General features: G+C 48.9%; 1 protein-coding gene across 2 annotated transcripts in view; it reads right to left on the bottom strand.

The window, feature by feature from the left end:
• FBXO11 (F-box protein 11) overlaps window positions 1-14689 on the bottom strand; it is a 911561-nt gene that overhangs the window by 339682 nt on the left and 557190 nt on the right. The window lies entirely within an intron of this gene.

Genomic DNA, 14689 nt, shown 5'->3' with positions numbered 1-14689 from the left:
AACCGGTATCACCGCAAAGACAGGAACATTGAGGAATCCACCTCACCGACAAGACCTTGACAGGTCTCTCAGGTCGGTCCGTCACCTTAGCCTCTGACAGAAGAACCTCAGAACCGAATCCGGTAATAGCTCCCTCACAAGGGGCATCGAACCTTGGTTTGGTACAGAAAGCCTCTACCGAGGCCTCAGGGCACGTCCCGGTGTCTGTATGGGACGTTCCAGACAAGGAGACCTCAAAGCAAGCTCCGGTACCAACCGCCTCAGTAGAACTGGGCCGTTGATTAGCCCCCGCAGGAGGGGAATCGGATTGTAATCCGGTGTAGGCAGGCCCCTTACGGAGGCCCTCGGAGAAAACTCTGGTATCTTTTTTAGGCCTAAAAGGCAACTCAGGGGAACCCCGGTAATAGAGCTTTTGAAGCCCCTCTCGGACCGGGAAGACCCCAGGAAGGAGTCGCCCGGTCGAGGTGCCCTAAAAACTAAAGAACTTACCAGGCGTCTCTTCTTCTCGTCGATGAAACTTTGAAAATGCGGAGGGGGAACGTGCTGAAACACCCCCTCCCACCGCTCCAGATGACGTTAAAGTGCCCAGACTGAAAGGGAATTGCAGCATTAGCTTGAGTCCCACCGGTGAACCAGACCCACACACTCTAAACAAAGAGGATGGGTATCCACCCTAGCAAAGCATTGCTTGCAAGAAGAACAAGAAGGACATTCTAACCGATCCAGCGTAAATGGACTACTATGCGACCGCTACACCGAAGCAGGAGAGAAGGACACTGGAAGGAAAAAATATTCCGAAGATGCAAGTGCGTCCAGTTCCGATAGTGCAGAGAAAAGGACTGATGGGCGATGCACTAGGCAGAGCTAAGGAGGGTGGGGTTACGGCCACGTGTGGTACCCCACATAATAAGAGAAGGACAAACATTTTTGAAATGCTTCGGTCCCGTCCCACAGGACGGAGGAATGTCCCATAAGTATGGAGGAAAGGGGATGGTATGTGATATGATATGGCATTTATAACGCGCCTATACACAAGTGTTTCAAGGCGCAAAGATTATATTGCTCCCTTCTGAAGGCTTTATAACCGACTGATAAATACATTAATAATTCTTTATGCAAGAAACCTTGAGTGTAAGAGTATTTGAATACCTGTAATTGTGAATCTTTGTGTAACTACACTACTGCTCACATTTCCCCTCTTGAGATAAACCTGGCTGCTCAACACGCTACCAAAACTGTGTAGTACAAGCTTATACCAAATGTTGGATTGCCTATACTTGTAGTCCTAGTTGTTTGTAGTGTTTCCAGAGGGCACTGCATTCAAACTTTGCCTAACAGTGGGGTGTGCTGGCTCACTACATAAAACAAAGGGGAATGAACATCCCGCTTTACTACTTGGAAACTGTAGTTTACCCATGCACGTGAAAGAGAAATTAACAGGGGAGCCCATAGCAGCAACCCAGCCTAAGCCCAAAAGTTGTAGGAAACAAACTTCAACCATACACTATGGAGAGACCTAAAAAGGTCACCCATAAAAAGAGTAAAAGGCTAGGTGAGAGTGTGATGCTGGAAACGCATTGGAGGAACAGGGCCTTCCTGTCCTTGTTCTGTAGTCCTTTTTCGTTTATGTTCTGTGTTATTTTCTGCCCAGGAGTCCATGTGGGACTCCTGGTAGTGCAGCTCTTATTTTTGGTTTGGTGTACAGACCCTTGTGATACCCTTATGGCACCCATGGGTGGGGGTACAACCCTGTGCCCCTAGTATATGGTTTTGGGTGTGTGACCCACAGAGCAGGGTATGGGCTGTTGGCAGCTCCATGCTGAATTTGACAGGTGCTCTGCCATTGGAATCAGTTGATTCCTGATGGGAAACAAGATGGCCCCTGTGGCATCTTGCTTTCTAATGCCTGTTACCTTTCTTTTCCCAAAGTCCCGGGAAGCCCCGACTCTGTTCCATATATGGTATTGTGGGGGAAGTCCAGGCCAGACTGGAGCCTTCACCGTGACTGTATGTTGTGGGTGGGACCTGTGTGAATGTAGTGGATGACCAATATGCACTTCTTGTTATGGATGTCTAGTTTCTGGTATGTGACACAAAGAATGAGACAGCCCTGCCCGAAACTGGCATGAATGTGGTGTGTAGTACTGAATGGCTGGGTACTTGTCTCAATATACATTCCTTGTTGTGAGTGTCTGAGAGGGAGGAGAATAGCCTGAATGCCCTGTGAGCCCGATTGGCTGACTGCCTGCTGAGTGCCCTTCTGAGCGATTGGTTGCCTGAGTGTGACTCAGCAGAACGAAAGAGAACAGTATGTCTGGGGGCATCTCACTGCTAGAAATCATTCAGAAGCTGAAGTTGAAACTGATGCTTGATCTCGACCACCAAGCCAGAATCTGAAAGCCACCTTGACGCCAACACTGATCTGAGAGAGGACCTGGCTAGGCAACCTATTCCCGAGCTACAAGGGACCATCGTGCACCGCTAACCTCCGCCGAAGCTCCCTGGAAATCAGACCCTCGACAGGCTGCAGACCAGAGATGGGGACAGCCGAGGAGAATGAAGAGAAGCTTCCCCGTTTGTTGACAAAGAACATGGACACAGCATTGTCCGTGCAGACACGGACCACCTTGTTGACAATGCCTGCTTTGAATGCTTTCAGCAACAGGAATATTGCTAGGAGCTCCAGATAATTTATATGAAGCCATCTGTCCTGTGGCGACCAAAAATAGGAAACCGGAAGATGATCCAACGTCGCGCCCCAATCTAGAAGGGAGAAATCCTTCATGACAGTCGACAGTGGGCAGGGGTCCTGAAAGGGAGCGCCCACCGACAGATTGCTGAGAGACAACCACCACAGGAGGTCCGTCCTCATGAAAGGTGGAACCAATATTTTGGAATCTGGATCCACTGTTTGAAGCCAAGAGCTCTGAAGAGCCATCTGCGTCCACCTCATCTTGAGACGAGCAAGAGGAAGAGCCAACACGCGCAAAGCCATGAGGCCCAGAAGCCTCTGGAACCACCAGGCCGACATGCTCTCTAATTGCATGCAGGTCCGCCAACCTGTCTCCAGTCAGGTACACTCTGCAATCGATCATGTTCCAACGAAAACTCAGGAAAATCAAGTCCTGAGAGACCATCATGGAGGATTTCCGCCAGCTCACCGACAGCCCAAGGTGGAACAGGAGCTGCAGGAGAGACTGAAGGTTGCTCGAGGCTCTCAGTGGACAAGTACTGCGCAGCAGCCAGTCGTCCAAATATGAATACACATGGATACCCTGTAGCCGAAGAAAAAGCTGCGATGACAGACATCTTTGTGAAGACGCGCAGCGCTGAGCCGAGCCCAAACGGGAAGATACGAAACTGGAAATGCTCCCCCCCACGGAAAACCGCAGGTATTTCCGATGCGGACTCCAAATGAGGATATGCATATAAGCATCCCAAAGGTCCGCCACGCTGAGCCAATCGCCGTTCTGTAGAGAGGACTTTATCTGAAATGGCGTGATCATCTTGAATTTCACTTGAGGAAGAGAAAGGTTGAACTGGGAAAGGTCTAGGATGGTGCGCAGGCCAGCCTGGTTGGGTTTAGGCACCATAAACAGACGGGAGTAGAAGCTCTCCCCTCGCTCCGCTAGGGGAACGCGTTCCACTGCCCTGAGATCCAGAAGCTTCTGGACTTCGGCTCTGAGGGAGGGCGTCCCCGACTGCTGGAAGAGAGGATTGATGGGGGGGGAGGGGCAAGCATAAGCCTGTCCGAGCAATGGACAAGACCCACAGGATCCTCGGTGATGTTCTGCATTGCGCCCTCCCACCATGGTCTTGTGCGAGCACCGAAAAGCATAATTTAGCGGGTTTCTCAGCGGCAAGACCGCCAGATCCTGAGGAGGCAGAGGACCGAGAGAAAAACCGCCCGCTGCAGTCTCCGGCAGGAGTTTCCAAATGGAGGATCGACTCTGCGTGTCTTTCAGTCCAGAAACCCTCGATAACCAGAGGAGGACCGAGGCTGAGATGACGCTCTCTGTGGCTTGAACTGTGACTTCACCGGCACAGACAGGGACTTGGCTGTCTGAGTGCTGTCCTTAGTCTTAGTCAGCTCTACATCCGTTGACGAATGGAACAGTTATTTGCAATCAAAAGGCAGGTCCAGAACTTTATCCTGAACCTCCTTGGAAAACTTTGTGGCATGAAGCCAAGCCTGACGAGCGGTATCCACGGCAAGCATGAGGCCCTGAGCCGAGGTAACGACATGATGTGCAGCTGCCTCGAGCATATCCTGTGCCAGGACCAATCTGACAAGCCACCTTTAAAATCATACAGCTTGTCCACAGGAATGAACTCCTCAAATTCTGACAGACCTTTCTACATTTCCATATTTGCCACCGTTAAAATGAGCTCTGCGTTCGCCTGGCGCAACTGCAGGGCCGAATTAGCGAAGATTTTCTGCCCCAAGGAGTCAAGTAGCTTGGCCAGAACCTGAGGAGCCGCTGTAGAAGACGCTGAAGCTGGTCTGGATTGTAGCGTGGCCGCCGCCACCACCGTAGAGGAAGGGAGCGGGCAAGACACTAAGGCTACCTCTTACGAAGTGTGAAGCCTATAACGAGCGTCAATCTTTTTGCTAACATGCAGTCCAGAGTGTGGTTTATCCCAGACCTTGCGGACCTCGGCCAAAAGGTCCCTCTGGAGGAACAAGCCAGTATGCTCCTGAGGAGACAAGGTGAACGCCCCAGAAAGCAACCCTTCTTGCGGAGCGGGTGGCTCGGGTACTGGTGCATCCAGAAGGCATGTCCAGCACCCGGTCATGGAACACTAACAGAGCTGGGCTGGTCATCACTATCATGATCCCTTTGCGTGTCATCCAAGGCGTCCGGATTGACCTGCGTCACACATCTGGCTCTGCTGAAGACTTGTCTATTGAAGACGAGGGAAGCAGGGGGGGTGTGGGCTGAGGAGGGGGGCTGGAGGTGGGTCAATCGGTAGAGGTGGAACAGCTGCCGGAACCACCAGCACTACAGTTGGAACTGTAGGCACAGGAGTAGGTGCTGAAGGGCAGATTTCCCTAAAAAGACCTTTGAAGTACTCCTTCATGGGGTCAGAGTGCATGAGCTGCTGAAAGTTTCCGAAAAAGGCATCCTCCGCTGAAGTTTTAGGCATTGGGGGGGGTAGAGGCCTCTCATGAGAGGAGTAGCTCCAAGGCTGTAAGGGAGAAGCCTGCCAAGAAGGGCCTTCTCCAGCCGGATTGACCTAGATCAAGGACGCAGATGTAGCAGGAAGCGAGACCGTGTGCGGTAATGGCATCGGAGCATTCCAGTCATAAACTGGACGAAAAGGATTTGCGCAAGGAAATCGATGTTCACCGATGGCGTAGGTGTAAGGGAGGAACCCAAAAGGCCGCCGTAGTTCGCACGGGAACCGGCGCCATTTTGTCAGCACCTGAGGAGAACTGCGTCACATGTGCGAGTGAGGCAAGGGTCTCCTCAGACGGGTCATGGGTCTTGACTTTAGCCTTGACACAAGGAACCTCGGCAGAGACAGTACTGTGTGGCCTAGGATGTTTCTGAGACATACTATTAGCCGAATTAGCCTCTACAAGAGGAACCTCGGCAACCCCGGTAACAGAGGAATTACGGTCAGCGACTTCACTCTGTGCCCCCTCGACAAAACCGGTATCACCGCAAAGACAGGAACATTGAGGAATCCACCTCACCGACAAGACCTTGACAGGTCTCTCAGGTCGGTCCGTCACCTTAGCCTCTGACAGAAGAACCTCAGAACCGAATCCGGTAATAGCTCCCTCACAAGGGGCATCGAACCTTGGTTTGGTACAGAAAGCCTCTACCGAGGCCTCAGGGCACGTCCCGGTGTCTGTATGGGACGTTCCAGACAAGGAGACCTCAAAGCAAGCTCCGGTACCAACCGCCTCAGTAGAACTGGGCCGTTGATTAGCCCCCGCAGGAGGGGAATCGGATTGTAATCCGGTGTAGGCAGGCCCCTTACGGAGGCCCTCGGAGAAAACTCTGGTATCTTTTTTAGGCCTAAAAGGCAACTCAGGGGAACCCCGGTAATAGAGCTTTTGAAGCCCCTCTCGGACCGGGAAGACCCCAGGAAGGAGTCGCCCGGTCGAGGTGCCCTAAAAACTAAAGAACTTACCAGGCGTCTCTTCTTCTCGTCGATGAAACTTTGAAAATGCGGAGGGGGAACGTGCTGAAACACCCCCTCCCACCGCTCCAGATGACGTTAAAGTGCCCAGACTGAAAGGGAATTGCAGCATTAGCTTGAGTCCCACCGGTGAACCAGACCCACACACTCTAAACAAAGAGGATGGGTATCCACCCTAGCAAAGCATTGCTTGCAAGAAGAACAAGAAGGACATTCTAACCGATCCAGCGTAAATGGACTACTATGCGACCGCTACACCGAAGCAGGAGAGAAGGACACTGGAAGGAAAAAATATTCCGAAGATGCAAGTGCGTCCAGTTCCGATAGTGCAGAGAAAAGGACTGATGGGCGATGCACTAGGCAGAGCTAAGGAGGGTGGGGTTACGGCCACGTGTGGTACCCCACATAATAAGAGAAGGACAAACATTTTTGAAATGCTTCGGTCCCGTCCCACAGGACGGAGGAATGTCCCATAAGTATGGAGGAAAGGGGATGGTATGTGATATGATATGGCATTTATAACGCGCCTATACACAAGTGTTTCAAGGCGCAAAGATTATATTGCTCCCTTCTGAAGGCTTTATAACCGACTGATAAATACATTAATAATTCTTTATGCAAGAAACCTTGAGTGTAAGAGTATTTGAATACCTGTAATTGTGAATCTTTGTGTAACTACACTACTGCTCACATTTCCCCTCTTGAGATAAACCTGGCTGCTCAACACGCTACCAAAACTGTGTAGTACAAGCTTATACCAAATGTTGGATTGCCTATACTTGTAGTCCTAGTTGTTTGTAGTGTTTCCAGAGGGCACTGCATTCAAACTTTGCCTAACAGTGGGGTGTGCTGGCTCACTACATAAAACAAAGGGGAATGAACATCCCGCTTTACTACTTGGAAACTGTAGTTTACCCATGCACGTGAAAGAGAAATTAACAGGGGAGCCCATAGCAGCAACCCAGCCTAAGCCCAAAAGTTGTAGGAAACAAACTTCAACCATACACTATGGAGAGACCTAAAAAGGTCACCCATAAAAAGAGTAAAAGGCTAGGTGAGAGTGTGATGCTGGAAACGCATTGGAGGAACAGGGCCTTCCTGTCCTTGTTCTGTAGTCCTTTTTCGTTTATGTTCTGTGTTATTTTCTGCCCAGGAGTCCATGTGGGACTCCTGGTAGTGCAGCTCTTATTTTTGGTTTGGTGTACAGACCCTTGTGATACCCTTATGGCACCCATGGGTGGGGGTACAACCCTGTGCCCCTAGTATATGGTTTTGGGTGTGTGACCCACAGAGCAGGGTATGGGCTGTTGGCAGCTCCATGCTGAATTTGACAGGTGCTCTGCCATTGGAATCAGTTGATTCCTGATGGGAAACAAGATGGCCCCTGTGGCATCTTGCTTTCTAATGCCTGTTACCTTTCTTTTCCCAAAGTCCCGGGAAGCCCCGACTCTGTTCCATATATGGTATTGTGGGGGAAGTCCAGGCCAGACTGGAGCCTTCACCGTGACTGTATGTTGTGGGTGGGACCTGTGTGAATGTAGTGGATGACCAATATGCACTTCTTGTTATGGATGTCTAGTTTCTGGTATGTGACACAAAGAATGAGACAGCCCTGCCCGAAACTGGCATGAATGTGGTGTGTAGTACTGAATGGCTGGGTACTTGTCTCAATATACATTCCTTGTTGTGAGTGTCTGAGAGGGAGGAGAATAGCCTGAATGCCCTGTGAGCCCGATTGGCTGACTGCCTGCTGAGTGCCCTTCTGAGCGATTGGTTGCCTGAGTGTGACTCAGCAGAACGAAAGAGAACAGTATGTCTGGGGGCATCTCACTGCTAGAAATCATTCAGAAGCTGAAGTTGAAACTGATGCTTGATCTCGACCACCAAGCCAGAATCTGAAAGCCACCTTGACGCCAACACTGATCTGAGAGAGGACCTGGCTAGGCAACCTATTCCCGAGCTACAAGGGACCATCGTGCACCGCTAACCTCCGCCGAAGCTCCCTGGAAATCAGACCCTCGACAGGCTGCAGACCAGAGATGGGGACAGCCGAGGAGAATGAAGAGAAGCTCCAGACATTCCGTCTACTGTCGTCGACCAGGGTTTGCAGGTTTGCTATAACTGCTGGTGGCCCGTCAACGCTGTGTTGCCCAGAAGCGGGGACCGCTTGATGCAGAGCCGCCGGCGACCGGAGCCGTAACACTCCATTGATTAAGACACTTTGAATCCAAGGACGCTCTCACCTGCCCCGCCGGCTGCTTTGTCCCACCGGAGAAAGTCAAGGCCGCTGAGGAGCATCGGCCAGTGGGTTTTCTGCCACCCGAAGACAGCAGAGACATCGGAAGACTCGACGCCCTTGCTGGGCCAAAGTTCTTCATAGACTCTTTGCGGTAACAAACTATCGTCGTCTAGGTGCCCCGCACGCCTCATCTTCGCAGGATGTCCACGACCGATCGTCGAATAGCACCGCCAGGACCGAAGCTGCTGCCTCAATGCCATTGTTCACCATTTCTTCGAAGGATCTCGACGATCCGCGGCTCTTGCCTTAAAGTGAGCCGCTAAAGAAGGATCCGTCGATGACTCATCAAAATCTACTATTCCAGGTACATTGGGGTGGTAGAACTATTTAGAAGTAAATAATACTCATATTGAACAATATATGGACTGGGCTTGTTTTATATATGCCCAGGTGGGGTGATCTTCATACAGAATTGTGTCTGGTGGTAGGGGCTCAGTATTCTGCCAACTGTTCCAACCAACAGCTTTCCTCCTATGTCCATTGTTGGTTCCCTTTATTGATTTGTGACATTTGATCAAGGTACAGTTGATGCACTTTAATGAAATCTGATAGTAACTGTGGTACCACGTAGAACTGTGTATATATGTGCCACTGCAGATTAACTGAGCACAAAGTGAGTTACTGTGATTGTGTATATAATCTTTAACCTTAATTATATAAAGACTGTGTTTTCACTAATACAGCGTGTGGACATTCCTTTGTGGGCGCTTGGGGACTACACTGTACTTAAGAACCAGCCTGCATCACATCCTGAGAAGCTAGGCCTTGATTGCTTGGCCACGTTACCAAATAGAGAATCTTGGCTGGGGTCCTCTGTGCCTCTTCTCTGCCATATAGAGTGCAGGAGTACAGACACCTCCCTCTAGTCTTTTCAGAGAGGGGAAAAATATTACCCCCCCCTCACCCAGGTACAAGGTAAAATAGTTACATAGGCAAAACAAAATGTTCTGGGGTTGACAGGTCAGGAAGATTGATCATAAATATGAAAATATTACCTAATATAAAAGAGAAATTCTGATGGGAAGCGCTGTTTACAGACAGCATTAAAAACACAAACACGGATGTCATTAGCTATAAAGTAGAAATGAAGGCCTTAAAACAAAATTGGCTAAAGAATGAAAGCTTTAATTTACACATTGTGGACACTGAGGCCATGCTTTGAACAATTACTACTAAAGCATGCTGCTTGCAAAGGCTAGAAAGGGCCCCAGAGCTCCAACGCTCTCTCCAAACCCAGCCTATACAAGCAGAAATATGGCAGGCTCATTTCTCTAAGATGTATGATGAGATGGGGAAATATCATATAGGACAAAAGGGGTAGCGAGTTGGGCAGACTATATGTTGGTTGATTTAAAAACGGTTCAAACTGTTATGGGGAGAAGTAAAGCGTCAAATGCTCCTGGCCTGGATGGACTAGCAAATGCAGCGTTAAAATCGAATATTAATTTAAGGACAGCAATTTTGTGGGGCTTATTCCAGGCCAGGAGCATTTGACGCTTTACTTCTCCTCATAACAGTTTGAACAGTTTTAAATCAACCGACATATAGTCTGCCCAACTCATATAAAAATGGAGAAAGATTAATTCGTAGGAACTATCGCTCAATTTCTCTCCTGGACTGTTCAAGTAAAATATTTTGTGACCTTATTCTCCAGGAACTGCAGAAGTGGGCGTCCACGATTGGATGCTTGGATACATTCCAATAAGGATTTAGGACAGGCATGAGGAAAGCAAAGAATGGTTTAAATATCCATCTCCTGCAAGCTCAGGCACAAAGTGAAAAAACTGTTCTTTATTGTGCCTTTTTAGACATCACGCAGGCCTTTGACTGCGTGAACAGGGCTTTGCTCTGGGAAAAATTAAATAAGTTAGGCTGCCCGAGAGGTATTCTTAGCACGTCGATTGTGCTACAATCAGATAGAGAAAGGTTAGATTAAACCAAAAGGGTAATACAACAAGGTGGATCAAAACAAAGCAGGGATTACGCCAAGGATGCATATTAGCACCCTTTCTTTTGATATATATATATATATTTATTATAGGGCAGTTAAGTTGAGTTGGACTCCATTAGGAACCCCCTCAAAATTCTATTGTTAATAACTTTTGGGGGATTTTACCAAAATTTCAAAAGTGATTAAGGACCTGCTCCCCCCTCTACTCCCAGACTGCAACGTTTCATAACGATTCCTTAAAAAATAAAGTTATTAAAAAGATACAACTTTTTTCCACCAAAGGTGCTGCCTACTTTTGACGAAGCGCATAGCCCAAACTGCTGGACGGATTTGGAACAGGTCCGAAACAACTTGGGCACAAAGCGCTGACTCGCGATTGTGTGTTTTGGGGTTATTCCATCCAGTAGTTATTAACATTTTTGACAGAGAAGGGGGTGCCCTCTTTAAAAAAATAGATGGCTATATCTCAGGGATTTACCCGACACCGGGGTTTTTAGAAATTAATAGAAATTAATGGAACATCATCTTGTTTTTCTCTTGATGCAAGAGATATTCGTGTTATAGCTGAGGATATGTGAAAATGAAGTGCAGGAAAAAAATCTATTTGCAGATCATAAAACATGCAAATGCCATCAGGCTAGTGGTGGGGGAGAGGGGATGGCTATAGGGCACCAAGTAAAATGTGTGAGTTGTAGGAGGTCCAGGGACCGAGTTTGCAATACAAAGCTTTCTGCAGCCTTGCGTAACTGAAATCTCAAAGTAAACTGCGTCACAGAAACAGCGTGGGTTGTGGGGGGGAAAGGCAGAGAGCAGGGGAGGTGAGGTGGCCATCAGGAGCGAGCTGAGATGGCACAGATGAGGGGGGCACTGGGTGAGGGCCTGGTGGCTTGGGGGTTGGCAGGAAAGCATTTTATCCAGCCGTTTTGCAGATATATATGATACATTACTCACCGTAATCGTATTTCTGATGATTGCATCTGCTTAGATTCACATGCTGTGCATAGGCCGACATCTAGTGGAAGCTGCGGAGTATTGCAGTTTTTTTTCGAAACTCGAAAATGGGCGTCGACACAGGGCGTGCCAGTAATACTATCCCTAGTGTGACGTCCACTGTACCCATGATCCCTCACGCGTCTAGGACCCTCAGATTGTATTTTTTCTGACATGAGGTAGCATGAGGAGTAGCGCGAGTACAGATAATCCAAGCAGATATATAGATAAGACTACAAGCATTCATGCGCCTTCTCTCAGAGGGGAGGAAGGGTGGGTCGCATGTGAATCTAAGCAGATACAAGCATCAGAAATACGATTACGGTGAGTAATGTATCCCTTCTGAGGCTTGTGGAATCTGCTTAGATCACATGCTGTACATAGATTAGCGAGCAGTGTTAGAAGAAGGAGGTGGGATGTGAGAAGGGTCATGAACAAATAAATGTCTTAGAACCGCTTGTCTGTCATGATCTCTGCTTCCAAAAGGTCAGGGTTTTCCCAACTTCCTTGGAAGCAGATCCATAACCCAGGTTCCGAGTGCCAACCAGTCCCAATTGGGACCTTTTGGACCCAGTCCTGGGGCCAGTGGCACCAGGCTCATAAATATGCCCAGTCCAAGCGCTGGAAGCGCCGGGCTCATAATGCTTGGGTGGACTTACCTGCAGCAGACCATGCTGCTTACTTGCCTGCCAGTTGAGCCTCTGATCCTCTTCTGTTTGGAACTACTTTTCCTTTTGGGTGGGGCAGGAGCCACTCCCTAGATTCAGAACACTGGAACTCTTCTGGAAAGCAGGAACTCTTTTCTTACCTAGGCGTGGCTGTGGAAGGAGACACCTAAGCACTACAGGAGGCTATTTAAACCACACCCGATGGATGAATCTTGCTTTGCGTTATTCTGCATCCTCTGCAGCAGAACGCTCATCGTGTCTTCTGCATCTGATCCTGGGCCTAAGGAAAAAGGCTTACCATCCTGAATCCAGTCTTCAGCAACACCTATAAAGACAAGAAAGAACAGGTTAGCATTATGGTCTTCAGTGACAGCTCTTCACTTACCCGGTCCATCGGCTGTCACCAACGCCTCGCGCTTCATTCCGGCATCTGAAAGACAAAGGCTTACCTACTCTTCGTGCGCTCCGGAGGTCTTCACACTGCATTCCGGCATCTGAAAGACAAAAGCTTACCAACTCTTCGCATGCTCCGGAGGCCTTCGGCGCTGCATCCCGCATCTGAAAGACAAAACAAGGTGCGTTTAAAGACATTGGGGAACTTTAATACTCACGTGCCATTACTCCTTTCCACATCTAACCCAGTGGGTATGCCGGCACCCTGCAGCCGCTCCGAACTTGTACCTGCAAAATAAAAAGACAGTTAGAGCGCATCGTGAAGCAGGCAACAAGCGCTTACTTACGTGCTTCCAGGCGCTTCTATTCATCACACGGGCTCCATCTTCAACTCACTTCACCCGTCATCCGCCATCGCCGGAACCCTGCAAAACAAGAAACATCATTACTAAAGACTTTAAAGACATTAGAATTACTCGAAACTTACCGTTCGTGCAGTAAACGACGGACAACAGTCCTCTGAAGTCAAGAGGCCTGCTCCCCTTATCCAGTGAAGAAACTGGTTACAGCACCCTGCCCCGAGGCAGATGGAGAGCACGGCGTTCACTTACCTAAGGTGAGAGCGTTAACCTTTGGGGTTCTACAGGAGAAGAGAAAGGGAAGAAGAGAGACATTCAATAACCCAGTTCCTTAATCCCATATTTTCTATCTGCAGACATCTTACCCTTCGAGTCAGACATACAGTGCACAGAGGTCCAGTCCAAAGAGCCAGCCGTGTGTTACACATCACCTTTGAAGATACGGTATACGCCCAGTCAAGACCGGCGCCTCTACGGGAATCAGGTGAGCGTTACATTGTCCCACTTGAGTATCTGTCTTGGAACGGGTGTCAATGCAGTAGTGCTGAGTAAAAATGTGAATAGAGCTCCATGTAGCTGCTTTGCAAATGGTGTCAAGGGGTACATTTGCAATGAAAGCCAGAGTAGCCCCAATGCCTCTTGTAGAGATGGCACCTTTAGAGACGCGATCTCCCTCTCTGCCTGTAGCTACGGAGACAAACAGCTGATCTGTTTTCCTTAGCAGTCTGGTTTTGTTTACATAGTAGAGGACCGCCCTAAGCACATCTAGGGTGCGTAGTTTCACCTCAGCTGAGCTTTATGGGTCTTGGAAGAAAGCCGGAAGCTCGATGGACTGGTTCACGTGGAATTTTGAAATAAACTTAGGCGAGAACCTAGGGTGTGTACGTAAAACCAGTTTATCCTTATGAACTGTAAAGAATGGATCCTGCACTGACAAGAGCCTGAATTTCACTGACCCTTCTTATAGATGTTATTGCTACTAAGAAGGCCGTTTTATAGGTCAGGTCTTTGAGACTGCTTTTATGCATGGGTTCGAATGGGGGGGCCCCATGAGTTTAGATAGCACCACATTAAGGTCCCATCCTGGTGGTGGGTTTGAAATAGGAGGGTGAAGTCTCTTTACTCCTTCCATGAAAACTTTAACCACTGGTATCTTCCACCACAACACCTTGTTATGGGAGCTGGTGTATGCCGACAGCGCTGCCAGGTGTACCTTCAGTGAATTAAATACTAGTCCTGCATCCAGCAGGTGTAGCATGTATGTGACAATTGTGGAAGGAGTGCAATCAACTGGGTTGACTTGCTTATTCTGGCACCAGATAACGAATCGTTTCCATTTGTCAAAGTAGCAGTGCTCGTGTTTGGCTTCCTAGATTCTTTGAGGATGTCCATACATCTCTGCGGTAATTTGAGACGTCTGAACTCTATGACCTCAGGAGCCATGCTGCCAGGTTCATTGAGTTGGGTTGAGGATGCACCGTTTGACCTTGGTGCTGGGACAGTAGGTTGTACCAGGCCGGAAGTTTGATGGGTTCGCACACCGCTAATCCGCGTAAGTGTGGGAACCATGGTTGTCTCGCCCACATGGGAGCAACCAGGACGAGCGTCATTGATTCTCTGTTCATCTTGTTGACCACCTTCCTGATGAGTTGGTGGAAAAGCGTACGCAAACATTCCTGACCAGTTAATCCACAGGGCGTTCCCCTGGGAGTCTGGCTGGGGGAACCTGGATGCAAATCCTGGGCATCGTCTGTTTTTGCTTGTGGTGAATAGGTCTATATTGGGGACACCCCACAGAGAAATCTTCAACGATTTCTTTGTGTAGACACCATTCATGTTCCTCTGGGAGGGGATCTCTGCTCAAAGCATCCGCCAG

Source organism: Ambystoma mexicanum, chromosome 4q, assembly GCF_040938575.1.
Source record: "Ambystoma mexicanum isolate Mex_15411 chromosome 4q, UKY_AmexF1_1, whole genome shotgun sequence".
Lineage (NCBI taxonomy): Eukaryota > Metazoa > Chordata > Amphibia > Caudata > Ambystomatidae > Ambystoma > Ambystoma mexicanum.
This window is presented reverse-complemented; position numbering and strand designations above follow the sequence as displayed.